We start from the raw sequence: 25993 nt of genomic DNA, 5'->3' as shown, positions 1-25993 counted from the left end.
AGATCACGGGGGTTCCCAGCGGCGGGACCCCCGCGATCAGACATCTTATCCACTTTCCTTTAGATAAGGGATAAGGTGTCTAGGGGTGGAGAACCCCTTTTACTGCACGGAGAAAACATCTGACTGGTTGTCGTCAGCCTCTTTAACCACATTCAATTTTTATAAGGTTTATAGGTTCTTTTTAAATGAATGAATTAATTAATGAATTAATTACTTTTGTACTAATTAATTGTAATAATACTATTACTACTGCAACTAACACTACTGCTGCTGTTATTGGGACTACTACTGCTGCTGCTGCTACTTCTACTATTAATGCTGCTACCACTACTTCTACTACTACAACTACTGATGCTGCTGCTACTTCTACTTTTATGATGCTACCACTACTTCTACTACTACTTCTACTACTGCTGCTGCTGCTACTTCTACTTTTATGCTGCTACCACTACTTCTACTACTACTAATACTGCTGCTGCTACTTTTACTATTAATGCTGCTACCACTACTTCTAGTACTACAACTACTGCTGCTACTTCAACTTTTATGCTGCTACCACTACTTCTACTACTACTACTACTACTGCTGCTGCTGCTACTTCTACTTTTATGCTGCTATCACTACTTCTACTACTACTACTACTGCTGCTGCTGCTACTTCTACTTTTATGCTGCTATCACTACTTCTACTACTACTACTACTGCTGCTGCTGCTGCTTCTACTTCTACTTTTATGCTGCTACCACTACTTCTACTACTACTACTACTGCTGCTGCTACTTCTACTTTTATGCTGCTATCACTACTTCACTACTACTACTACTACTACTGCTGCTGCTGCTACTTCTACTTTTATGCTGCTACCACTACTTCTACTACTACTGCTGCTGCTGCTGCTGCTTCTACTTTTACTTTTTAGCTGCTACCACTACTTCTATTACTACTACTACTGCTGCTGCTGCTGCTTCTACTTCTACTTTTATGCTGCTACCACTACTTCTACTACTACTACTACTGCTGCTGCTTCTACTTCTACTTTTATGCTGCTACCACTACTACTACTTCTACTACTACTGCTGCTGCTGCTACTTCTACTTTTATGCTGCTACCACTACTTCTACTACTACTAATACTGCTGCTGCTACTTCTACTTTTATGCTGCTACCACTACTTCTACTTCTACTACTACTGCTGCTGCTGCTACTTCTACTTTTATGCTGCTACCACTACTTCTACTACTACTACTACTGCTGCTGCTTCTACTTCTACTTTTATGCTGCTACCACTACTACTACTTCTACTACTACTGCTGCTGCTGCTACTTCTACTTTTATGCTGCTACCACTACTTCTACTACTACTAATACTGCTGCTGCTACTTCTACTTTTATGCTGCTACCACTACTTCTACTTCTACTACTACTGCTGCTGCTGCTACTTCTACTTTTATGCTGCTACCACTACTTCTACTACTACTACTACTACTACTACTACTGCTGCTACTTCTACTTTTATGCTGCTGCTGCCTGGGGTCTGGAATAGTTTAAGGGGTCCTTATTAGTTCGGAGGCTGATAAAGATTTTGTATTACTGTATTAGGTTTGGGGGTTTTAAGGCACGTGTGAGGGGGTGGGGAGCTGGGTTGCTCCAAATATTGTATCCACCCAGGGTCATATCCATTGACTGTACCATAAATTGATATGAGTGCTGTATGGTGATATTTAGTTACACCCTGTGAACCACTACTTAGGCACTTTACAGTGAATTATTTTCACAGTATATGTTGACATTGATAGTGAAACAAGTGGCCAAATACATGGGTTTGATGACACCTCAGTATACAGGCAGTATATATATATATATATATATATATATATATATATATATATATTCACACCGGAATATGTAATTTCCTAATTGGACACATTCCCCGTAAATCAGATTGGCGGTTTAGATTTCAGGTAAGGCTCTAAAGGGTTGCATGGCGAGGTTCTTATTACAGTCTAATAAAAGTAAGTGGTGGTTATCTTAAGCCTTTGTGGACAGCAGGTAGTTGACATTATTGTAAGCACATTTTTACTTAAATTGCCCCCGCTGTGATATAATTTGATGCTCTTTTGATACCATCTCGTGTTTTTTTTAACTCTATCTTACAGTCAGAAAAAAAATAAAAAATTACCGAATGCATTTACACACGTAAGCAAGAGGATATTCTGCCTCCGGGGTCTCATCTCTGCTGGCTCCTTTAGTATACACTCTCTATGCTTTCTTATTTTATACAATCTGATCAAACGCTTCATCCCAGACAATCCTTAGGGGTGTGAATGGATGTCTTGTTGTTGTTGTTTTTGTCTTTACAATTTACAATACACAATGTGCAATCTAGTGTTAAAAGTGTTTGATTGGTGCTGGATTAGTAAATATTATAAATTGTCAGATGTTTAAACAAATGTATGTAACACAGTGTTTCCTAACCAGTGTGCCTCCAGCTATTGCAAAACTACAACTCCCAGCATGCCCGGACAGCCTTCGGCTGTCCGGGCATGCTGGGAGTTGTAGTTTTGCAACAGCTGGAGACACCATAGTTGGGAAACACAGATTTTACACATACTAATGGAGAGAAAGCAATTGATGAGGGTCCCAGTAGTTGCACCCCCATTGATGTAACATTTATGATAGGTGAAAAATGCAAATAGTTGATATACAGTACTACTAGATATACTGTACTACCTGAGATACTGCACTTCTTGATGTATTGTACTATTTCCACATACTTCTATCATTTGATGTTATTTGAACTCATATTTGAAACATAACTATAAGTCATAATATTAACAGCAATAATAACAATACTATTACTACTACTACTGCTGCTACTACTACTACTACTACTACTACTACTACTACTACTAATAATAATAATAATAATAATAATAATAAAAATAATAATAAGAAGAAGAAGAATTATTATTATTATAATTGTTATTAATAATAATACATAATATATTTAATAATCAATTATATTTTTTTTATATAGCACTAACAGATTATGCAGTGCTGTACACTCAGATCGGTCCCTGTCTTCACTGGGGCTCACAATCTAAATATTTAAAGAATTATGTTCTTTTTTCCCTGCCTCTTTACAAACCTGTTTCTAACTGGCTATAAGGCAACAGTCTACAGTAGGAGCGTTTCCCCACTGCTTTGATTCTACATAGTATGACTTTATGCACCCAGAATAGCCACAGCATTTTACAATTACCCCATAGTTTCTGGTATAACTAAAGGGCCTAGCCAACATAAGGTGACTTTAGTCATTAAGTGTCATACAGTAATGGACATGCTTACCAGGGATCGGTGCTTGTGTTGGTGCTAACTATCTGTGTCCTGTGTTCCCCTACATACTGCTGGCATGTGTTTGGAAACTGGCTACTTTCTGTTTCTGTGGCCTCCCTCAGACTACAATCCCCTGTATCCTTTGCTTCAAGGTGGGAGGTGACTTATTTTTTTCCCACATATCGGTCATCCCACCCATTGTAGCACAGCACAACCTGACACACAAGCTGTGTATCTGTGTAATGATGAATGTAAGCACATGTGCGCCGGTAACATCATCAGGGGGCTGGCTTTAAAGACAACAGACAAAGCAGCCAAGCTTCCTTTTAGCACTTGACTGGTGATTTATTGTCTCGGGCCGCACAGCAAACAGGAAAAGGTCCGAGATAACACTTTGTAGACTGCAAAAAATTAACTTCCATGGAAAAGAGAGGCAAAGTAATTCAATACCAGCCACCAAACACAGATAAGGGAAGTATATAAGTAACTAGACTAACTTTGCTGCCCCTGTATCACATTCAAAGAACCCAAAATACCATAATACCCCTTTAATCTCACACAAAATGCTAGCAACTATTTGAACCAGGTGCTAGCCCAATTTGCTTTAAGAATCCCTTTGTACCTAAGGGTGCTACAGTTGGAAATAGGAATATTACTAGTTAACCTTGATATTGAGGTTGTCTACTTCTCCATCCCACACGGTTAATGTGTACATTGGTTAAACCTTTTCTGAATGAGGGAGTCAGTATGGCACCAGTTTATTGGAAACCTAAAGAAATTTTTTAATAATTTTTTATATTGGAGGACACCTGCTTCCACCACTGCAGGTGTAGCTATGGGCTGTCCATGTGTGCCCAAATACGGAAATCTGTATCAGCTGGTGCGAAGATCAGGTGGTGATCTCAGAAGCCTTGGCACCTTAGCACTTTGAATTAGATACATTGACGACATTCTTTTTGCTATAGACATCTCCAGTAAATAATTTAAATATTTTTTTTTCCTCTCTCCTGAATGATAAACCATATGGTCTATGGTTTATTCTGAGAGTTGCAAAAAGTAAAAGTGCCCTAAGTACTACTAAAAATCCAAGGAGCCAACTACAATCTTCTACAACAGGACTGTTGTCATCCAAACCCCTCTAAAGCAGGGAATACCAAGGGACCAATTCATTAGATTGAGGTGCATTTGTAATACCACCAAAGAATTTAATGCAACACTAAGGAGTCAACATGACTGTCAGAACCAAAAGGAGCTTATCAAAAGTCCCTAGGGCTGAATTGACAAACCTTATTGACCCTAAAGAAGAAACCCCTAGAACTAGATGTGATCGGGCCGAAAGGAACATATGACATAAGAGGATAATAAGGAAATCCAAGACATCATCTCTATATATTGAAAGGTGTTTAAAGCTGATAAGTGCATTACATTACAGTGTCCCCTTTAGTTACTTAAAGAAGAGGGAAAAATCCTATGCACCATCCTATGCACCGCTATTTTTCAGCAGCTCAGACATTTTGTATTGTAGTAATATAAACGGCACCTTTAAAAGGTTGCATTGCTCTGATGGTGATTTTATCTGCATGGGGCATCATTTCGTCAGGGTAGGGACAAAACAAAAGTACAAGATTAGGGCTTTTATGAACAGCTCATTGAAGGGAAGAATGTATCCTCTTGTGATTTTCAAAAAAAGGAGGACACCAATGCAGCGAAACACGTCTGAGAAAAACTTAATGGTGACGTCCACAGCATACAATTTTAGGCAGGGTCAAATCTCTGCAGGTCAAATCTCTGGAGAGAGGAGGGAACTTGGGTAACATGATCCTGGGGAAGACATCTTAATGAACCTTTAGGCTCCAGACAATGCAACCAAACGCCACAATGCCAGGGCCTATCATTATGGAGATTACGCTTCATCAATGGTTTCTGCAGGTCGTAAACTCACATGTGCAGAGCTGTATATGTATTTGGTATACAGTACACGCCATCAATGATAGTGTTGATGCTGGTGGTATATTATAACATCATCAGTATGAAGGATAGATAGTACAGAGACCAAAACTCACAAAAAATAACCTTGTCACCAAGGTAGCGTATAACCCCTTTAACGCCGGCCCCTCAGTCAGCACCTGCATATCATTTTCCTTGATGCTATGCTCATGCATGGCAAACAGGCGGATCAAGTGCAGAGCACTATAGAGAGATGTGTAATCATTCCTGCAGCTAAATCAAATGGTTCAGATCATTTTATGCCAATGTTATATATATGGATGGAATTTAACTCTGCAGATTATCTGCTAGTAAGGCTCTGCTGAGACTTGCAAAATTTCTTATTGAAGCTGGCTTTATTTACTCACCCTTAATCCAAGCGCATTCTACTATGGAAAGTAAAAGAAGAGCCTGGCAGATAATCATAACATTGTCATGTAAAAAATAAATAAATAAATCATATTTCCAGGATTCAGTATCCGCTGAATTTCAATATATGATAAATAACTTGGATTCTACTTAAAGGGCACTAGCATTAAACATACAGTGAAGCTCCTTTGAGATGATCATCCAAAATTGCATAAAAAAGTAGTCTTCTAGAAGGACGGTCTTCTCAAAGAGTGTGGAACTAAAAATCTGTAACAGAAAATTAGGTCTTGGTAAGGGATTGGTCAGCACGTGAGGAAGAGCACTGTCGGCATACTTAGAGTGGACCATCGAAGTGTTTTGGGGTCATATGAGTTATTAATACATTTGGCTGTATATATCTCTCACCACCCATGAGTTACTATCAGATAACAAAGTGTCTTTTGTTTTTTCTGCTTGTGTTACTAGAATTCAGAATAGTCCTGGTAGAAACTATGATTTAATGGTGCATTATAGTGGCATACCATTACGGCTGCCACCCAATCTTATTAGAAATTAAATCTACATGCGATAGGACTACTTACAAATCTGTTGCGTGCTTACGTACAGAACCCTTCCCATCTATCCCCCCTGATGAAGTCACCATAACCGGTGAAAGAAACGGGTAGGGAGTATGGTTTTATGCAGTAGGTGATTGTTCCTTGGAGCATGTTTACGATGGAACATTACATGCCCGGGGTCAGGTTGTTACTGTTATTTTACCTATATATGCTACTATGACCTATGTAAGGGTCCATACACTAGTAGGCGGCCCCCTAGTTCCAAGCGAGATCACAATAGACTTGCATTGAGGGGCCATGGTGTGACGTCACAAGGGTGTGTGGCCATGATGTCATGACCCCGCTGCCTGCACCCAGCATTCTAAACGAACGTCGGGTGCTGCACAGACATTGGATAGAGTATAAGATGTCTAGGGGCGGAGTACCCCTTTAACAAGCCCTATTCCATCACGTAGGTACTTACCATCTATTTAGTTGGCTCACCTGGAGGAGGAACAGACTACAATGGGGCTTTATTTACACTCTTGAGTAGCGGATGTGGGGCAGTCCATAGGAGAGTCTGAGACCCCTATCTGTCCAGGCCCCTGACAGCAGTACCACCTAAACTGCCCTGACCAAATTGCGCGGCCTTATAGGTTGACAATCATTTTTCAAGGAAAATATACATGTGTATTAGGCAGAACATAAATCTAACATTAAGGATTTTCTTTCATTTATATAGCAAGAAAAATAGATGAAGTAAAAAAAAAATTTTTTTTTACACAAATTACATTTAATCTACAAATTAAACCAAATTGTGATTGGTTGATAAAGGGGCAATAAAATAGACCCCATTGTCTACTGAAAATGGTGCAGGGCACATAATACAGTTATAACTTTATTCTTTTTCTCCGGAATTAACCGCCCCGGCATATTATTAACATCTAGATATGCACGCTTTGCATCTTAAGTGACCCTGAAAAATTTTACACAGAGACTACATATTACGGCCGCACCATCAGATGTAATGAGTTATGTTACTATTTGGCACATTGATAAGCTATAGCCCAAAGAGGAACAAGAAGGATGTATAAAAAATATGGCCAGAGGATGGGATAAAATTATCAGCCAGTGTGTTTTCCTGTTTGGTTTTAATCTACATTTAATTAAATTCTTATCTTCTGTGTACTTATGGTCGCATTTGAATGGTGAGACTGCATTCATTATGAATAGTGAAACTTAAGTCAGGGAACATAGCATGTGGTTTTGTCTGAAAAAAAAAACACTTTTAAATTATTATTTTTTTCTATTTTATCATATTTATATATTTTTTTCATGAACTATTTGCCTGTTTTTTAATAATAATGTAGGTTAAAAAGTTATGATAAAAAAATATTTAAGTATATATAAAGAAGTTATTTCTGTATTTATGGGTCATAAATATTATTATATATTTATTTATTATTATTGTTATTTTTTAAAGAGGATAAGACTGGCTCACCAGTAAAGACTAATTCTGGTATACATTTGTATCCACAAAATTCTCAATATACCAGTATCCTTCGTTTTGGGAACTATTAGGGTTTAGTGCTATCAAATATTGTTGTTTTTATGATTGCTACTAAATATTGCTAATTTTATATGAAATAGTGTTATTTATTTGACATATGAGGCGACCTTGCCAAATGGACATTAGTTACTACACACCTACCTGATGATGTCAGCAACGACAGGTGTATAACCAGCACTGACGTTACCAGGAGGAGTGGTCTGATGAAGTAGACATAGATCTAAGGAACATCCCGGCGCTGCCGCCCGCTGCCAGTTCAGTTTGAGGATTTTTTAAAATCTATTTTTATTTATTTGTTTATTTTTGTGGGTTGAGAGCAATTTGGGTTTAATACCACCATTTAGGCTAGTTTCACACTGCAGAATCTCCAGCCAGAATCCGCACTAGGACCGCTCGTACATTGCTGTTCCCATAGACGGCAATGTATTCCAGACGGCTTTCGCTGAAAGAATAACCAAGATCATTCTTTTGGTCGGCAAAATCTATCTATCTAAAAGAGAAAGGAGCAGCACATCCAAGTAACAATCAATAGTTGCAGGGGGTGCACGCTTAATACTTGTGGATAAATGCAGCACACCGAACAGCAGGAAAATCCATTTCAGTGGAGTTTATTATATTGTGTATAGAACAGATACAATGTTTCAGTGACCTCATGCCACCATTTTCAAGTTGCAATAAACCATGCAAAAACTACATTGAATTGGATTTTCCTGCTGTTCAGTGTGCTGCATTTATCCATAAGTATCTATCTATCTCGTATCTGTAACACTCATGTTTCTGAAGACAGGAACACCGGTGGATGCGGATCCGCTGGACCTGTGTGGCAGATGACTCGGACCGTACCAGGGAGCGGAGTCTAAGGTGCCGCTGGTTTTCACCAGAGCCCGCCGCAAAGCGGGATGGACTTGCTGCGGCAGGCGGCACCCAGGTCACTACCCCTGGCACGGCTCGCCCACACAGGTGGCTGAGGAAATGCAAGGCACAGGAGAGATAAGGCAGCTCGTAGTCTGGATAGCAGAAGGTCAGGGCAGGTGGCACAGTAGCGTAGTCAAAGCGAAGCAGGAGTTCAGTAGGCAGGCGGAGCTCAGTAGGCAGAGGAGCAAGGTCAAGTGACAAGAGCAAGAGATCTGATACACGGCAAGGCAATACAGAGGAATGGTTTCACAGAGGCACAAGGCAACAAAGATCCAGCAGGGAACTGAGGAGGGTGGAGGAATTTATAAATGAGCCACAGGTGGATTACACTAATGAGCGTACTGGCCCTTTAAATCTTAAAGCTCCGGTCGCATGCACCCTAGGGTACAGGGGGACACACACTGGAGCAGAGAGGCAGAGGCAGGAGAAACACCTGGAGAGTGACAGACTGGGGCTCGCATGCGGGCGCGTCTCGCAATGCGAGTCCCAGCCCAGTCGGCAGCAGAAGATAAGGGGACCATGTGTTCATGGCCAGCGCGTGAGGCCGGAGCGCATAATGTAACAATATCTATCTATCCATCTATCTCATATCTATCCATCTATCTCATATTTATCCATCTATCTCATATCTATCTATCTATCTATCTATCTATCTGTCTGTCTATCTACTGTATTATTTAGATTATGATTAGTAAGTAACAAACACCTTAAATCAGGTCAAGAATTACAAAATAATTAAAACTTGAATCCATACCATACAGCTCTAGTATAGCAGGTTTATTTCCCCGCACATATGAGATCTATCACCTACGCCTCACAATCGATTTATTATTCACCTGCAACAAAAGCCATGCGTTGTATCTGTATTATTACTGCAGAGCTGTCAGGTCTATTATACATGCACATATTATGGGAGTTACGGAAAACATTATTTCCTGCACTTCATCTAAAGACAATGAATGTGTTGACCTTTCCAACAAAAGAACATCCCTGTGATAATGATGAGGAAGCCGCCTCTCCATTACACTATAGGCCGTATGCATCTTGTATAATGTATGGTACTGAGCAATGGAGAAGCAGTCTGGGAATAAATGGAGTGCCCTAGTGAATAAGTGAACTGTTATTATATGTTTGCGCTGACACCGGGCACCGTACACTTAGGCAGGGTTCACATCGTGGAATCCCCGGGTGGAATTGCTGTGCGGACTGCATTGGCGTTCCTATAGATGGCAATGAATTACTCAGAGCATCTGCTGAAAGATAAGCTCAGAAATGCATTGCCCTCTATAACGACGGTGCTAGCGCCACCTGGGGCAAATTCCATCCGGAGATTGTGCAATGTGAGGCTGGTCTTACACTCACATTTACCAGCCGGAAGAGAGAAATCTAAAACCAATGGCCGCATGTTAGCATTTTGCTGTAATGTTAAAAATGAATAAATAAATAAAATTATACCGAGTTAACTAGTATAAAAAATAAAATTATTTGTTAATCGGTGCTCGTTTACAGAGCCATTGGAAGGCTTGATCAGCTGTGCAGCCTATTCCTGTAACCAATGTAGGTAAAGAAATCCTGGAACACCAACGTCTGCTATAAAGTGTTTCTTTATTCAGGCAAAGCGATGCATATATAAACGCAGCACGCGTTCCGGCCACTACAGCCTTTATCAACTGCATGCATACCCGCACATATCTTCAGTGCCGACCTATTTTGTGCATTCCTGTAACCAGCTGTTGGCCACATGTGTCCTATTATACGGGGAGATGTGCGGCTGACGGCTGGGGATTTTTCAACATGTCTAAACAACCCAACCAGCCAATAAATAAGCATTTGCTCGTTCGTTGGCTAATCGCTAGACCTATTACAGAGGGCAACATTGGCCTGTTCTGCCCCTAATCACCCTTACACACAGGGACCACCTCACAACACCTGCTGTTTTAGGGATGCTCTGACCCAGTCGTCTTGCAATCACAATGTGGCCCTCGACAAAGCCACTCCTGTCGGCACCCTCATTTTCCTTTTGGAGCATGAGCAGCCTTGCTTGTTAGGGTCCATACTCCAGGCCTCATGGCTCCCATGGCTCTGGTGATGCCCAGTGTATGGCCGTGATCGCTGAGATCACTGATTGGCTGTGGCAGTCATGTGATGACTGCTCCAAAATGAATACCGGGGTACAGACAAGGAGCCTGATCAGGGGATCAATGTGGGATCGGAGGAGTAAGTTACCGCTGGTATATTATTTTAGAGAATTTAAAATAATACTAAAACATGATAAACTCTTTAACTATTTTACCAAGTCATTTTAGTGGCTAATCGGTATGTGTATAGATATAAATATAGTTTTATATATATATATATATATATATATATATATATATATATATATATATTAGAGATGAGCGAGTTTACAGTAAATTTGATTCTTCACGAACTTCTCGGCTCGGCAATTGATGAATTATCCTGCATAAATTAGTTCAGCCTTCAGGTGCTCCGGTGGGCTGGAAAAGATGGTTACAGTCCTAGGAAAGTGTCTCCTAGGACTGTATCCACCTTTTCCAGCCCACCGGAGCACCTGAAAGCTGAACTAATTTATGCAGGATAAGCCATCAACTGCCGTGCCGAGAAGTTCGTGACGAATCAAATTTACTGTAAATTCGCTCATCTCTAATATATATATATATATATATATATATATATATATATATATATATCCAAGAAGAGCAGCACAACCTCAAAATTATTCTGTAGCAGGTGCATGCTATGCGGGTGCCTGGGGTAGGGCTCCACTTGTAGTAGCAATCCAAAATAGCAGCACACAAAAAAAATGTGGTAAAAAAGGTGTATTTATTCCATTAATCCAGTGCAAAATTCAGGAGAGCAACGTTTCCGCGGCCTCTCGCCGCCATTATCATGGCGGCGAGAGGCCACGGAAACGTTGCTCTCCTGAATTTTGCACTGGATTAATGGAATAAATACACCTTTTTTACCAATTTTTTTTGTGTGCTGCTATTTTGGATTGCTGCTATATATACATATATATATATATATATATATATATATATATATATACATACACACATATACATAATATACAGTATATCCTTTCAACAAAGGTGCCGTTTCCATAATGGTCATAAAAACAAGTCTAAGTCTACTCTTGTCTCTAGCCGTAGACTTAGAAACAATAAGTCCGATATGGTTTATGGATAACATTGTACCATAGGTGCAGTGTTAGAAAATAAATTCCACCGTGTTAGTAAAAACCCCTGTCCATTAGAATGTGTGCATAAAATTGTCAATATATGTATACAGACATATAAATCTGTGCCGCGGCCCCGGCGTGCCATAACAATCAGGTAACTGTAGGTGTGTGATAAGATACCGGGGTTGAAAGCATTATATATTTTCTCTTCTACTGGTACTAACTATGGAATATGACGGAGATAAAAGAAATTTATCATGACACAGCGGAGGGCCAATAAACTTTGACTGCAATGAATTTTTGCAGCATTCCTGAATGTGAGAAGACAGTAATATTTATTTTAAATATTCCGGGACAAGAGCGCAATATGAGCTTGTCATGCATAAAAACATTATGAGTGGACATAGCCGGAATTGTTCTCTCACAGCTTGTACCCTTTCTTCATTAGTCAAGGTCCTTGTAAGCAAAGTCATTGCATATCGTCTACAAGATTATCATGTTGTGGGGATGAAGACAAACCTTTAGAGCTTATATAAAAGTCTCACAAGGCAGAGTCACTGCTGCAAGACACCAAATAATTAGGGGTTATCCAGGAAAAAACTTTACATATATATATATATATATATATATATATATATATATATATATATATATATATATCAACTGGCTCCAGAAAGTTAGACAGATTTGTAAATTACTTCTATTTAAAAAATCTTAATCCTTCCAATAATTATCAGCTGCTGAAGTGGAGTTGTTCTTTTCTGTCTGGCAACAGTGCTCTCTGCTGACATCTCTGCTTGTCTCGGGAACTGCACAGAGTAGGAGAGGTTTACTATGGGGATTTGCTTCAACTCTGGACAGCTCCTGTGACAGGTATCATCAGAGAGCACAGAGACAGAAAAGAACAACTCAACTTCAGCAGCTCATAAATACTGAAAGGATTGAGATTTTTTTAATAGAAGTAATTTACAAATCTGTACAACTTTCTGGAGCCAGTTGATATATAAAAAAAAGTTTTTTTTCCTGAATAACCCCTTTAGCTTTATAAGGACTGAAGATAATGCAGATGGTCAGAGTTCATGAGATGTGGTACATGCTCCATATGTTGCAATATAAAATGTAGTAGGTATTAACGGAACAGCCATGGCATGACATGCTATTAGTCGAATGCACCTAAGAAGGATGCCTTCTGTACATCTTGTAGTACACCAGATGTGTTACTTATATAGCAACCTTACATGAGTAGTTTATCTAGCAATAGTCCAAAATTGTAAGAAGGGTAGAATGGTAAGAAAGCCTTGTCCTTCAACACGAATCACTGACTTTGAGTATAGCCAAAAGTTTAAAGGTGTACTCCACTGGCAGTATTCGGAAGTAAATGTTTCGAATGCTGTTTTCACGCTGCGGGGGACTGCCATGCCCCTCGTGATGTCACAACCATGCCCCCTCAATGCAAGTCCATAGACTTGCATTGAGGGGGCATGGCTGTGACGTCATGAGGGGCATGGCCATCCCCCGCAGCACAAAAACAGCGTTCGGAACATTTACTTCTGAATGCTGGCCAGTGGAGTACTCCTTTAGGAGGTATATACTATATTCCAAACAGCTTACATACAGACTTGTGGTACCAACATATGGAACATTTCATCCACTCTTGGCCATGATTAGGACCATGTGTTGGTGTTTGTTCACATATGGCAATCCTGCAAGTCTATCTCTAAGCTGTTCGTATCGTATTGGAATATTAATAAATGCCTTTTCAACCACACTGGAGAGGAGTGGAGTTTCTGGTAAACTTATAGAGATACTTGCTACATCTGTATAAACAGAGATATTCTTTCTACCAGAACATACAACCATACACATGACATCCAATGAAGAATGCTATGCATCAAATCTGAGACATATAGAGGCACATTAGATGCTTCATGCACCTTTATGGTAGCCCTATTTGGAGTTATACCCAAGGCCATCAACACTCTACTTTGGCTTGGCCAAATTATAACCCACTTTCTCATTGCACCCCTAAATTAAGATGGGCTCACACTGGACAGGTTCCTATTAATAGAGAAAGTATTACTAAGACAGCTCATGGCTGCTAAGTGCTGAGCATGGTTGCCGTCCAGCGATGAGGTCCTAGAATCAGGACACAATTGCTCCACCCCGAAACTCCCCTCAAAATGTCAAATTTGTTGATGGGGTGAATAGAGACCATGAACTTTATTCAGTCCAGTTTGCAAAATTGTCCCACTTAAAACAGGACCATCGGCAAGGATGTAACTGCATTGAATTTGTACGATGTGTGCGTATTTACACGAGCTTCCTCTAGGTAGTCCAATTTCCTCTTACTCTCACTGCCTCCTAAGAAACTGTCCCTAGTATGTATTTGAGATAGGTAAATAATATTGTAACAGGGACTGATGTGAATAGTGTTGACCATTTAACAGTGATCTTCTCAAAGAAGATGACTACTATGCATACTATAAGGAAGAACCGATTATCTGCAATGGGAAATCTTGTCTGAATAAGGGAATGGTCATCTCAAAAGGTAGGTCTTTTGGAGAGGTTTCACTGAATGTTGGCTCGATATAGGAACCAGTAAAAAAAATATGTCAATGTGTGTATGGCAAAGGATGCAAGTTTAAACAATGTTAATGGGCTACTGGTTTGCCAGTTAGTACCCTATGGAGAGTATGATCTGCTCACTTTGTGCCTTAAGCATTAATCTAAGTTGTGTCACTTAAATGGTACTGTCAGATTCAAAAACTTGTACATCTTGGCAATACATTCACATTTCTAATATACTTCATAAGAAAATTGTATTTCCTTTTAATAGAAATCATGGCTTATAAAAAAAAAAAAAAAAAACACTACTAAAGGTCCCCATACCATCCAGAACATAATCCTGTCCGGCTGCAGCATCATCTTTGTCCAAGCTGAAGCACAGGCTGGGACAAAGTCCAGGAAGTGAAGGCGTCACTAGCACTGCTCTGTGCTCACTCCTGTCCTATGAGACTGCAGTATGCAAAAAAAAGAGAGCACAGCACAGCATACTGAGGGAAGAGGATAAGTCATGTAGAGTGAGGGACACGCCCCCTCCAGAACACAGAATGAGATAGCAAATGAGCATGAGATAAAAGGTATTTGTGAGAGAAAAATAGGTGCTAAACACATAAAAATGATATGTACACGATCAGGATTAGGTACTGAGTAACATATAACTTTTTTTGTAGGATATGTTAGGAATGCTTTAATGACTGAGCTTCAAGTAAAAAAAAAAAAAAATTGAGGTTCCTTCCCACTATTCTTATTATGGAGTTTCTCACTTAAAGGGGTACTCCGCTGCCCTGTGTGTGGGCTTCCGTGTTCAGGGCTGCCCCTCGTGACATCACGCCTGCTCCCTCAACGAAAGTCTATGGGAAGGGGGCGTAACGGCCATCGCGCCCCCTTCGCATAGACTTTCGCTGAGGGGGGCAGGCGTTACATCACGAAGGGGGCGGGCATGACGTCACGAGGGGCGGCCCTGAACACGGAAGCCCGCACACAGCGTTCGGAACAATAAACTTCCGGATGCTGGGGAGCGGAGCTTCCGACACAGGGCAGCGGAGTACCCCTTTAATGAAATACAAAATATAAGAGCTCTAGCAGTATCCCAGATATTGTTCCTACAGTTCTGATTTCCTTCTAGATGATTAAACAACCATGTTCCTTAAAGGCTTCGAACTAGAAGAAGCTCCTCCGGTAACTTCAGCTTGCTAATGTATAATTTCACGCTTTCATCCAATGCAACAATGGCGGCTCATATTATAAGAATCAATTATTTTCCAGAAACAAGTTATTTCACCACGAATATATACGCTGCAAAATGAAAAGGGAAAAAGAAGAAAAAAGAAATGTAAAACCGGCACCTGTGCTCTAATGATCTGTGTGTTTTATTTAATCCTCTGATCATGGCTGCTCACAGCGGGGTTCACTACTGGGAATGTTTTCCCTGGACCCCTGCTGACTGGAGCCGTGTCTGGAGGGCTGAACAACACGCGGCTCAATATTCCCCAGCCACAGTCATAATTAACTGTGAAAACTTCCCGACAATAATATTTGAAGAAAGATTTGTCCAATTAAACATATACACCAGTCTCCGATGGAGAGCAAGGAGCTGGAATCACAGTGTCCGCTATTGTTCAAATGATAGGTTATAAAGTTACAGATGTAAAACTGCTACCATCGGCAAAAGATGAATAACAAGTAGATTCTCACAGTGTAGGAAACGGTTCATCGGCGATAATTTCCAATTCCAGATTCCAAAGTGCTGGTCGAATGTACATACAGATGTAGGTGATCTGAGTTTTGTCATTTGCCACAAGCTAGTGAGATGAAAGAGTACTTCTTTGGCTGGGTATTTTTTATAAGTACTTTTAGCAGGGTTCAAGTCCTGCAGGAAGGCATGGGAACAGAGTCCCTGCACTTTTTCCACAGCAGGAACACTGTTCCCATTGGAAAAAGTCCTGCAGGACCAGCCCTTGAGTGGAAATCTTCGGTGACTTTCCACACTTTTTTCCCAGGACTTTACCCCTGACTTTCAGTCAAAACATGAAAAAAAGATGCACACACTTTTCATTATAGTTTTTCTCTGTGTCAGCTTCATTTGTGGTTTTTGCAAAAATACTGACCAAAATAAGAACCAAATACTGAACAAAATACTATGTGTGATCCTAACCATTCTCCAGGTACATAACAATGGAGTTAATAAGATTTTGCCACAAAAAAATGTGCAGATAATGCCTCCTAGCTTTGATCAGTGGGCAGCCATATTGTCCTCAAGTATGATCAAAGCTGAGACTGGTTGCCAATGTTTTATAGCAGCTGTCCCATCTGGACAGCGTCTTCAAACAAGTCCCCATTGGGGATCATCTCATAACCACAGGGCTAGCTGTTTAAACTCCAGGGATCATGGAAACTGTAGGCAGCTACACAATGTACTATTGCGTTTTGCTCTATGGTCTATGGATTGGCTATCAACTCTAGCTGTCAACCCTAGAATGCATTTCGCTGCCTATTATTGCTGTTAGCCTAAAATTGGACTTTAGACGTGTTACAAAAGATCAGGGGGACTCACCATCTTATGTGTATAGTGGCCTCTCCACTCCTCCCCTATAACAAATGTGAGGGAAGTTAGAATTGGACACTGGGATTCCTACCTCCAAATACTTTTGTTCTTGGGAATATAAGCTACCAGAGGAATCTGGTGGCAGCTTTCGCCCCTCTATCTCTATTCAGAAATCATGAACATTTGCCTGACTTGACGGTTTTGTGTATGGAGCGAAATGAAGAGACAACTGTGGGTAAAATTATCATCTGCTGTTTCATGTGTATAACTAGTTTAAAGGGGTTATCCAGTTATTAAAAAGATACCATTTATCCACAGCATAGGGGATAATTGTCTTCTCATGGGGGATTTCCAACCATTGGGACCCTTCACAACCATTAGAACGGGGCCTGTCTCTCCCCACTAACCTCTTTGGCCCCCACCTTCCTAAGCGTACAAGTCTTAGCAGTATTGGCTCCCTCAGCCAGTGATGCCTCCCTGAGCCGGCCATTACTAGCAGGCTAAGACTAATACGTCTTGGAAGGTTGGGGCCAGAGAGGTCAGTGAGGAGAGATAGTTCTGGAGTTGGTGGGGGTCCCAGAGGTCGGATCCCCTTTGATCAGACACTTATCCCCCATCCTATGGATAAGGGATACATTTTTAATAAACAGATAACACCTTTAACTCTTCAAGGTTGTGAGAGCTGCTAGGCCCCTTTTTGGTTGGAGTAACATCATGTTGTGTTCAAGATGATATCACGTCTTGTAAGCTACTCAGTTAACTCTAATCTGCATATGGCAATACTGTTGAAAATTCTATTTGTAGTGGATTTACTCATGGGCCCCCTACCTGCTAGACTATGTTACAGCTACTAGAAAATTATTTCTGCCATGGCAGCTTAATATCGGTTACGGTAAAACCTACAATGTTCTTACTGTCTTGCCTCCTCCAGCTTTGCTTCCCCTGATCACTTTTCATTGTACTACAAAGCTATTAACACCAAGGCAGATCGGTACTAAACTCTATTCACTTTACTAATGAGGCATTCACAAATTTACAGAATATTGAGCAGGCCCTTAAACTCGTCTCTTTCTTCACATTGACAAACACAGTGTTTTCTTCATTACCACATGGATGGCTTTTGTCCTCGTCTCTGCCTTTCTCATTGCCTCTTGCTCCTTCCTCATTGATTCCGGCTTCCTTCATTACTTCCTATCCTGTTCTCCTGTGCAATAGTCTTGATGATCACTTAATATATGTCTTCTCATTCCATGTAAGTTTCTGTCTACTGCTGTCTCTACTATTTAAGGTTTTAGAAACTTGCGGAAGACATCGGAAAAATTCTGAAACTAAATCTCCCTGATTCCCTGCTTTTATGTTGAGAACCAATTAAAGGGATATATATATATATATATATATATATATATATATATATATATATATATATAGGTTGTTCAGGGGTGATTCGGATCCCCGGTCATCACTGCTAGGGTCTAGCTGAGAGGAAGTAGAGTTGAAGAACAAGGGGCCATATGAAGACTGGGAGCTGTTGGGGGACAAGGCAAGTGTCACTTTTCTTTATTTAAAACAATTCCAGCAATTATGTAAAAAAATATAATGTTTCTGGAAAGTCCCTTTATCCCCTTGAAGACCAGGCTTTGGTTTTAAGGATCCAAAGAATATTTTTGTTTGTACCATTTTGCATTTAGATGGTCAGAATTTTGTCTCCTTTCTTACAGTATCCTTTTTGAGTAAATATATTTTAGGTTCTAAAGTTTGATGTCAATTCTTAAAAAAATAAAATAAAAAGAAGGTGCTAGAGTTTGTGAGAAACACCTTACAATCTTTAACATTACACTATAAGAGGAAACAAACATATTATTGGCTTATATGGCTGTGGGTGTGGCCTTCTTGCTTTAAATAGGTGTCATCTACTTAATAGGTGGAGTCTAAGACATTTTGTGCTTACAAAAGCCCACAGAGCATGTACAGACATGGATCTGACGTGTTTTTTTTTTTATCCATTGACCTTAATCATAGATAAAGGTGAATGGCGAACAAAACGCGCCAGATCCATGTCTGTCCGTGCTGTGTGGACTTTCTTTTAAACTGAAGCAATAAAGACGCAGTTTTTATAGAAATGTACCCCACTGGAATCTTCCTTGTACCTTTTATGTATCTACTAAAGACAACGACTCCAGGTCATCCGTGCATGATAAAGTTTACTTATGAGGTGAGTGCTGGTTTGTACTTTTGTACATTTTGTCTATTTTGTTTTATATCCATAGCTATTCTGATAATTTGGTGTGGCTCACTTGATAGGTGGAGTCTAAAATGGTCTCCTAAATGACGATCTGGAACTGAAACAAAGAAACATAGAATAGTGTTGGCAGATCAGAACCATTTGGCCCGTCTAATCTACACAACCCATCTAGTCTACCCAAATACTGAAGAGGACACAGAAATTTGTACCATTACCCTATATCGATATCAATTATTATAACTGTGTCACAGTGTATGTCTCCTTAATCCCTTAGTTTTGGAAACCTATACAAAGTTTATTGTCAGGAATTTGCACCCCCCACCCCCCTTTAAGGATTATAAACCTTCGAGATGAAACTTAATTCCTTTTTCCTTTTTTTTTGTGTGTGGATTCTTTCCCCCTGTAAACGTTTAATCACGAAAAATCATTAGAACCGCAATGCTTCAGTACGATGTCTTAACCGCCCATTGCTCCAGTAGCTTAGTCAAACCTTCCTAGATTACTGTAATTTACAAAATGAATAAAAAGTGTGGCGGCTTTGTTCGGCTTTTCAATGCACCATTAATACACTATTAGAAATTTGTTCCAAAAAATGAAATTGCTAAATTCTGGGAAAGATTTGATGTTTTCTACTAATGAGAAGCAACATCCCTCACTTGCTAAGGATCCAGACTGCCCTGATAGAAGACTTGGGCTGTTTATTAATAATGAATTTAAATGTTCGCATGTGGAATGTTATCAGCTCACACACAATCCAACCAATAGTTAGCCCTGATGGGGGTAGCTGGGATCCTCATTAGCCGAACATATTTAATCCAGAAGTTTCTTATCAAATGTCACACCTGCATCTCTAAATGGCATTTTCACATTCATTCACATGTATTTCATAGATGAGGCTCCAAGGTGCTTTACGGAGATTAAGAAGGAGAGACTACAAGCTTATTTTATCATTTAGTGAGTCTGGAAAGCATCCAAGAAGTTTTTGTCTTGTTGTTGTAATTAGAAAGCCTTTTAAGTGATAACGTAAGGCACAAGAATATGAATATGTAGCGATCGCACAAATTCTATTTTCGAATTGGGGGGGGGGTGAGGGGGGGGCACAGTTTAATTTTTTTATTTTTTTTTATTTGTGTTTAAGAAAACATATAATTATATAGAAGATGGCAGGGATTAACTTCAAAACTTTCGCAAGGCAACTAAACCTGTCCCTATCTGTTGTTCACAGGCTCGCCGGAACGGACGGCTGGATGGGTTCCTGTGAGTATGCAAAAAATAAAGACAAATCAAAAAGGTGTCACATTATACAACCCCTGTGGCATGGAGGGGGTTAAGGAAATCATAGGAGGCTGGTTAAGAATAAAATGACTTTAGTTGTCTAAAGTGGCTTCTGGGTGGTAACGTTTTCTTTTTTTTTTTTTTTACTTCGGGGCACATTTATTTTTTTTTTAACTTTAGGGCTATAACTTCTAAGGAGAGATAAACAGGATTAAATCATAAAATTTTAATCACATTTATTACTTAGAAATAAATACTGTAATCGGGGCTGGATTTACATCACAACCTGTCCCCTACATAATGTTTGGGGAACTATCTGACACTTCTGTTAAGGTGCAGATTATATTCAAATTACCTATGATATTTATGATATTCAGTCCCATTCTCCAAATAAAGGTGTAATCTGACGAAAAACATCTTATGCCTTATCCAAAGGATGGGAGATAAGGTGTCTGATCGCGGGGGTCCCACCACTGAGGACCCCCACGATCTCCAGCGCGGCACCCTAGTCATCTGCGCATGAAGCGAACTACGCTCCGTTCCGGATAACTGGCAACTACAGCCGCCATGCCCCCTCCATTTATGTCTATGGGAGGAAGTATGACAGCTATGTACTAGCCCCTCCCATAGGCATGAATGGAGGGGGCATGTCGTGACGTCACAAACACGGAAACTTTAATATTCTGTTTTTTGGATGCCGCTGCTGCCGGCCCAGAAATCACGGCGGTCCCGCCGCTGGGAATAATTCAATGGATAAGGTATAATCCAAAGGATAGGGGATAAGATGTCTGATTGCGGGGGTCCTGACGGACCCCCGTGATCAGACATCTCATCCCCTATGCTTTGGATAGGGGTTAAGATATTTTTCGGCAAAGTACCCCTTTAAAGGAGAGGAGTAAAGGGAGTTTTCATTTTTCAGAAACAGCGCCACTCTTGTTTATTGGCCATATCTGGTATTAGATCACATTCCAATTCAAGTAAAAACTGGGGGCAATTTTCTTGTCATTATTTATAAGGGCTTGTTCACATTATGGAAATTGTACACAAAATTTCCCCAAAGAAATCCAGCGCGGATTCCGCTTGCTTTAGTCTCCCATTGATCTCAAGGAGATTCTGCTTCTCTGTTTACACATCGGATGTCCACCAGAAAAGTTCCGTCTGTCAAGGGAACAGCTGACATAAGTTATAGAAATAATTTCTGCTGCATGTAGGAAGATCGCAAATCCACTGCAGAAATTCAGCAAGAAAGTTTCTCGCTGAATTTCCATAATTTAAACATACCCTTATTCTCTACTAATTATTCCTCAGTGTAACTAACCATAGACAGACGTAAAATAATTATGTTTTTCATTAAGGGTTTTGTCCCTTTCTGTCCAGCTGTCTACCTAATGTGGGGGGAACTACAAGGTACTGTATTGCGGTAGAAGGGGTAGTCTTATATGGCGAATATATCCCAAACTCTACATTTTAACTGTAAAAGTTGGGGGTCATCTTATACACCCAGTCGTCTTATACGCCGGCATATACGGTATGTGGGGGGGGGGAGGGGTCCTACAGATACAACCGGCCCTTTGAGGGTGACCAAACTGCTGATGCGGCCCCCCATGAATTTGAGTTTGACACCCCTGAATTAGCCTTTTTACTTACACTTCTGTATCAATAATTGACTGCTTTCTTACATTCTTTTTCAGATTTTTGTTGAATTTTCTATCCTGACACTTCGATGTCTTCCTTGGTTTACACATATGTTTTCCCTGAATAATTTTTCCCATTTTGTTTATACTACCAAATTTTAGACACAGATGACTGGGAACAACCAATATTTTTTGCTGTTCTATGTGTTGGATTATATAAAGAATGCATGGCCCAAGCAAGAGAATTGTCATTTAAAGGGGTACTCCACTGCCCCAGCGTTTGGAATATTTTCTTCCGAACGCTGGGTGGAGGTTGCGGGGGTTGTGACATCATGCCCCACCCCATATGTTTTCACATCACACCCCTCAATGCAAGCCTATGGGAGGGGGAGGGGCCCCCTCCTATAGACTTCCATTGAGGGGGCGCGGTGTGATGTCACGAGGTGTGTGACCACAACATATTGGCCCCCACAGCCCGCACTCAGCGTTCGGAGCAAAATGTTCAGAACGCTGTGGCAGTGGAGTACCCCTTTAACCCCTTAACGACGCAGGACAAATATTTACGTCCTGCGTCGGCTCCTGCGATATGAAGCAGGGTCGCGTTGCGACCCCGCATCACATCGCGTTGGTCCCAGCGCTCATCAACGGCCGGGAGCCGCGGCTAATACCACACATCGCCGATCGCGGCAATGTGCGGTATTAACCCTTTAGAAGCGGCGGTCAAAGCTGACCGCCGCTTCTAAAGTGAAAGTGAAACTTTCCCGGCTAGTCAGTCGGGCTGTTCGGGACCGCCGCGGTGAAATCACGGCATCCCGAACAGCTTACAGGACACCGGGAGGGCCCTTACCTGCCTCCTCGGTGTCCGATCGACGAATGACTGCTCCGTGCCTGAGATCCAGGCAGGAGCAGTCAAGCGCCGATAACACTGATCACAGGCGTGTTAATACACGCCAGTGATCAGCATAGGAGATCAGTGTGTGCAGTGTTATAGGTCCCTATGGGAGCTATAACACTGCAAAAAAAAAAGTAAAAAAAAAAGTGTTAATAAAGATCATTTAACCCTTTCCCTAATAAAAGTTTGAATCACCCCCCTTTTCCCATAAAAAAAATAAAATAGTGTAAATAAAAAAATAAATAAACATATGTGGTATCGCCACATGCGTAAATGTCTGAACTATAAAAATATATAATTAAACCGCACGGTCAATGGCGTACGCGAAAAAAAAATTCCAAAGTCCCAAAAAGCGTATTTTTGGTCACTTTTTATATCATTCAAAAATGAATAAAAAGTGATTAAAAAGTCCGATCAAAACACAAATCATACCGATAAAAACTTCAGATCACGGCGCAAAAAAATAGTCCTCATACCGCCCCGTACGTGGAAAAATAAAAAGTTATAGGGGTCAGAAGATGACATTTTTCCTGCATGTAGTTATGATTTTTTTTCCAGAAGTACGACAAAATCAAACCTATATAAATAGGGTATCATCTTAACCGTATGGACCTACAGAATAATGATAAGGTGCCATTTTTACCGAAATATGCACTGCGTAGAAACGGAAGCCCCAAAAGTTACAAAATGGCGTTTTTTCTTCGATTTTGACAATGATTTTTTTTTTTCCATTTTGCCATGAATTTTTTGGTAAAATGACTAATGTCACTGCAAAGTAGAATTGGTGATGCAAAAAATAAGCCATAATATGGATTTTAGATGGAAAATTGAAAGGGTTATGATTTTTAAAAGGTAAGGAGGAAAAAACGAAAGTGCAAAAACTGAAAAACCCTGAGTCCTCAAGGGGTTAAAGGACAATTCTCTTGCTCTGGCCATTCATTCTTTATATAATCCAACTCCACAGCTTGGTAAGCTCTATTTTTCCTATGAGCCTTGTGGCAGTATTTATTAAATTAAATGTATGTTATAAGATAATTCTATAACTTTTTTCTCTAATTGATCTGGAAAAACATTTTTCATGAATTATAATAATTTTCTTTCATGTTTATGAGAGATGATTCATGAAGCCAGAATGTTTAGCTGCTTACTAGTGTTTTGTCTCATGTCTATCATTTTCACATCTGCAGGGAAGTACAATAACACTTGGGGACTGTCCTCTAAATGTGGGGATTCCATCATTTTTCCCAGAGTTAAAGGGGTACTCCACTGGAGAAATTTCTTTTTAATCAAATGGTGCCAGAAAGTTAAACAGGTTTGTAAATTTCTTCTATTAAAACATCTTAATCTTTCCAGTACTTTCCAGCTGCTGTATGATCCACAGGAAGTTCTTTTTCTGTTTTGAATTTATTTTCTGTCTGACCACAGTGCTCTCTGCTGACACCTCTGTCTGTCTCAGGAACTGTCCAGAGCAGGATAGGTTTTCTATGGGGATTTGTACCAGCTCTGGACAGTTCCTGACATTTACAGAGGTGTCAGTAGAGAGCACTGTGGTCAGACAGAAAGGAAATTTAAAAAGAAGAGAACTTCCTCTGGAGCATACAGATAAGTACTGGAAGGATTAAGATTTTTAAAAAGATGTAATTTACAAATCTGTTTAACTTTCTGGCACCAGTTGATAAAAAAAAATGTTTTTTTGGGTGCCATGTAATACCTCATTTCCCCTGCAGTGGCCGCTCAACCACTGCAACTTTCCTCAAAGTCTATAGATAATTGCCAGGAATTACTTTTGCTTGACCACCAGTGATCAGCAGATCAGCAGACCTCCATGTAAAAAAGAGATTGAACAAGCATATTAAATTCTCCTTTATGTGCCCTATGTATCCGATCACTGAAAGCATGGAATACAAGATGGTTGGACAAAAGCTGAAATCAGTGGATTAAAGGAGTACTCCAGAGGAAAACTTTATTTTATTTTTTTATCAACTGGTGCCAGAAAGTTAAATAGATTTGTAAATTACTTCTATTAAAAAATCTTAATCTTTCCAGTACTTTTTAGGGTCTGTATACTACAGAGGAAATGGTTTACTTTTTGGAACACAGAGCTCTCTGCTGACATCATGACCACAGTGCTCTCTGCTGACATCTCTGTCCATTTTAGGAACTGTCCAGAACAGCATATGCTTGCTATGGGGATTTTCTCCTACTCTGGACAGTTCTTAAAATGGACAGAGATGTCAGCAGAGAGCACTGTGGTCATGATGTCAGCAGAGAGCTCTGTGTTCCAAAAAGAAAACCATTTCCCCTGTAGTATTCAGCAGCTAATAAGTACTAGAAGAACTAAGATTTTTATATAGAAGTAATTTACAAATCTGTTTAACTTTCTGGCACCAGTTGATTTAAAAAAAAAAAAAAAAAAAAGGTTTTCCACGGGAGTACCCCTTTAAGCCCATATGTATCTAATGTGTAGGTTTATTGACTGTGCCATGTTTAAAAAACAAATTGAATTCATTTGACCTTATTTTCTATTACATTGATACATTTATTCGCTGTATGCAAGATGACAAATTCGGAAATAAGAAAAGCCCCATGCTCAAATAAAGAGAAGAACAAGCGAGAAGAAGGACAGCTGACAAATATCAGCACCAGGTTTATCTACTTCAGTGTGTGAGTATAATGGGCTCTTTAGTATCCCTCAGGCCCCTATGGTAGAATATTAAACATTGGAGCAGGATCTCCTCTGCAGCCCACAGGGAGCCACGCTGTATTTTAAAGCAATGATTTTTAATTTCAAAGAAAAGATTGTAAAAGGAAATCTTCAGCTCTGTGGGCATTTGGCATCTACATTGCTATGTTTATGTATAGAAAAGCAGATTGACGTGGCTGTGAGTTTCACCCGATATTTATATGTTACTGCTTTCCAGGAAACATACCAA

At 40.1% G+C, this 25993-nt stretch overlaps 1 protein-coding gene and 1 long non-coding RNA gene across 9 annotated transcripts in view; one reads left to right on the top strand and one right to left on the bottom strand.

Annotated features, from left to right (window-relative positions):
* The window catches only part of ZFPM2 (zinc finger protein, FOG family member 2), a 451186-nt gene that overhangs the window by 77798 nt on the left and 347395 nt on the right, over window positions 1-25993 (bottom strand). The gene's annotated exons all lie outside the window — the stretch shown is intronic.
* LOC130274338 (uncharacterized) overlaps window positions 20437-25993 on the top strand; it is a 48927-nt gene continuing 43370 nt past the window's right edge. Inside the window, exons 1-2 of the long non-coding RNA XR_008844328.1 lie at window positions 20437-20516; window positions 25618-25724. This is a non-coding gene — a long non-coding RNA (uncharacterized LOC130274338). The remainder of the gene's footprint in view (window positions 20517-25617; window positions 25725-25993) is intronic.

Source organism: Hyla sarda, chromosome 5 (assembly GCF_029499605.1).
Source record: "Hyla sarda isolate aHylSar1 chromosome 5, aHylSar1.hap1, whole genome shotgun sequence".
Taxonomy (NCBI): Eukaryota; Metazoa; Chordata; class Amphibia; order Anura; family Hylidae; genus Hyla; species Hyla sarda.
Note: the sequence above shows the minus strand (reverse complement) of the source record. Positions and strands in the feature narration are given on the sequence as shown.